Raw genomic sequence first — 3,499 nt, forward strand, 5'->3', positions numbered from 1 at the left:
AAAAAAAAAACCTAGTGGTTATTCTGTAAAGCTAGCCCCCATTCAGGGAGTTACAGAAATTCCTGATATGCTGCCTTAGGAGCTTGTTCATGATGAGTTTACGGGGATGGGTAGATACCTGGCTTTACAGCTTCACTTCAGTCCCTAGTATGGGTGTGTTTATGTTAAATCATCCTTTTAAAAGCCCAGCTTGTGATTGTGCTGAACAGATAAACATCAGAGTTGTGATGTGGTTTTTGAGGTGATTATTCAGTACTGGATTTCCAAAGAGTCTTGCTTATAACTTTAAACTTCACCTGTGCTTTTTGTTAGCCTTTTAAAGTTTACCGAATCTGAAGAGGTACTCATTTGTGGGATTGATTTGTGTTCTCGTTTTTCCTCAGTCACTCTAGGTTCCTGACTTTGTTGCTTTTTTCAAAGAACCAGCTTTTGGCTGACTTCATTTTTCTGTCTTGTTTGCTGATGTCTATTTTTTTGGATTCTGCTTTGCTGTTTTCTTTCTTTTTTAAGTTGCTTTGGATTTACTTTGCTCTTCTTTACCAGTTTCTTTTTTTTTTTCTTTTTTCTATTCTTTTTTTTATTAACAAGCAAAATAATAATTAAAAAACAACAACACAACAACAAAAACCTTAAAGTTGGAACTGCAATAAGTCAAACTGCTGCTGGAGTTCACAGATGTACCTGGGGTACATGCACCCTCATTGCAAGGCAGGACCTAGGCACATAACTGTGCATTTAGGTATGTAGGTGACCAGGAAGAGTCAAAGAGGTGGAAAACACCGGAGAACAGAAAGCATTAAAAGCTTTTCATCAAGCAATTCCACAGCGCTCTGCTCTTTGCCTCTGCTTTGCCTCTGTATCCTCTGTGGTTCCTGTTCCAGCTGAACTTGTGACAATCCCAAATTGTTCCTTCCTCTTTTTCAGCTTTTCGTCATCCTCTGACTTTCTGGAGATTGAAGAGACACTCAAACCAAACCTTTGAGCTCTTTGTTTTAGCTTATCCAGGTTAACCATAGGCCTGGTGTCACACGACAGACCTTTTGATGGAACTGGAGAAATCCCAAATCTAGTTGCCCGGGCAGCTTTCTTACTCTCCAAACTCACAGGTACATTGAATCATTCAGCTCTCCTCTGCATCCTCTCAGTCTGTGGTATTTCAGATGTAATTTTTACCACTTTTTTCTCTGCTGCCACATCAACCGTTTTTTCAGGAGGTTCTTCCTCTTTGACAGGCAGTTCTAAGGTCTTTGGTTCTTCTTCCTCTGTTTCATCTCCCAGTACCTCTTCTTCATTTGCCTCCTCTTCAGCATGCTCTTCAAGATATGCCTGGAGCCTGTTGATGAGATCTTGTTTTATTCCCTTGGTCTCCAAACCACGAGCAAGACACTCCTGCTTTAGTTCAGCAAGCTTCAGCTTATGAAGCTCCACCGTCTCAGTCGCCATCTTGTTACCCCTTACCAGTTTCTTGAAGTAGAAAGTTATGTGCTTCCCCCCCGCCCCGCCGTCTTCTAAAATATTTTTGAGCCTGGCTTCCAATAGCTTAGCAGTCCAGCCAGTGATCAGTCAGGTGTGCTTGAGCACCTTGAGCCGTTAAGGCTTTCCACTTTTGCCGACAAGGTTTGGGAATGTTCAGCATCCCACTTTCAAGCAGTTCATAAGTCTGCCCCAGTTTTCACTTTTGGGTGGACCTTCTTTCTCCAGTGTAAGTGCACAAGGCCTCACGCCCAGCCAGCAGTGTGTATGTAGCTAAGACCCTCTCCCAGTCATTGATTTTGACCTCTTTTTGTTTCTGATACAAGTATTTAAAGCTGTAAGTTATCCTCGAAGCACTGTTTCAGGTCCATTCCATCAACTGTACTTTGTGTTTGCATTATTGTTAAGTTAGACACGTTTTCTAAAGGCTCCTTTAACCAGGGATTATTGGGAAGGGTGTTGTTTAATTTTCAAGTACTTCGAATTTTCCTAGATTTCTTGTCGTTACTACTTTATAATTTAATTGTGTTGTTATTAGAAATTTTAGTATGATTTCAATCCTTTTAAACGCAGTGAGATTTGCTTTATAGCCTCATATAAGATATGACCTGTCTTGCTGAACATACTGTGTACACTTGTATGTAAATGCTATTTCAAATACTAAAAGATGATGCTGTTAAAGTGCTGCACTGAATATGCCAGCAAATTTGGAAAACTCAGTAGTGGTCACAGGACTGGAAAAGGTTCAGTTTTCATTCCAGTCCCAAAGAAGGTCAATGCCAAAGAATGTTCAAACTTCATACAGTTGTGCTCATTTCACATGCGCACAAAGTTATGCCAAAAATCCTTCAAGCTAACCTTCAGCAGTATGTGAACAGAGAACTTTGAGATGTGTAAACTGGATTTAGAAAAGACAGAGGAACAGAGATCAAATTGCCAACATTTGTTGGGTGATAGAAAAAGCAAGGAAGTTCCAGAAAAAATTCTGCTGCTTCGTTGACTAAGCTAAAGCTTTTGACTGTGTGAGTCACAACAAACTGTGGAAAGTTCTTGAAGACCTGGTAGTACTAGACCACCTTACCTGTCTCCTGAGGAACCTGTATGTGGGTCAAGAAACAGCAGTTAAAACCAAACACGAAACAACTGTCTGGTTCAAAATTGGAAAAAGAGTACAACAAGGCTGTATATTGTCACCGTGCTTATTTAATTTATATGCAGAGTACATCATGCTGGGCTGGATGAGTCACAAGCTGGAATCAAGATTGCTTGGAGAAATAGCCACTTCAGATATGCAGATGATATCCCACTCTAATGGCAGAAAGTGAAGAGGAACTAAAGAGCCTCTTGATAAAAAAAATTGCAAATCAATGTGTACTCTAAAAAAATGGAAACAACTAAGGAATATTGGATACATATTGGGTTTTAGGTGGCTTTAAGGAATTACAATTAATTTATATCTTATAATAATGGCATGATTATTGCCTCAAAAAAAAAAAACCTTTATATGTTAAATACATAGTGAAGTATTTATGGGTGAAATTATTTACTTTAAAAGAATATAGTTTTAACAAAGATTAGATGAAACTAGAATGGCAAGATGTTTATAAATTTGATGAGTTGTATTCTTTTCTTGACTTTTGTATATATTTGATGTTTCCATAATAAAAAGTTAAAAATAAAATCAATGAGAGAGACATTAGGAAGGAATAGTCTTCACCCTCTTAGGTTGGCTTCCCTGGGAAATTGGCTTAGAGATTTGCATGCAGGGCTCTTGAGAGTAAACCCCGTGGGAGATTACAGGAAGTTGAACTGGGCCCAAGGAGATGCTGGAATGCACTGTAGTGACAAGGAAGGTTTCAGTAACTCCCAACTAGAATGGCTCCTCAGGTCACCTGATCTCAGGGAACCATGACTTTATACACCTCTCACTACCCTCCCCTTCACATATACATACACATATTGATCTGTCTTTGAATTGTGAGCTGTCTCCAGAGAACAGGTATAACCTTGGAAAAGATTTTCTTTG

At 39.3% G+C, this 3,499-nt stretch overlaps 1 pseudogene; it reads right to left on the minus strand.

Annotated features, from left to right (window-relative positions):
• Positions 1-795: 795 nt before the first annotated feature.
• Positions 796-2,215, minus strand: LOC122683303 (annotated as a pseudogene).
• Between the last annotated feature and the right edge of the window lie 1,284 nt (positions 2,216-3,499).

Source organism: Cervus elaphus, chromosome 1, assembly GCF_910594005.1.
Source record: "Cervus elaphus chromosome 1, mCerEla1.1, whole genome shotgun sequence".
In the NCBI taxonomy this organism is placed as follows: Eukaryota; Metazoa; Chordata; class Mammalia; order Artiodactyla; family Cervidae; genus Cervus; species Cervus elaphus.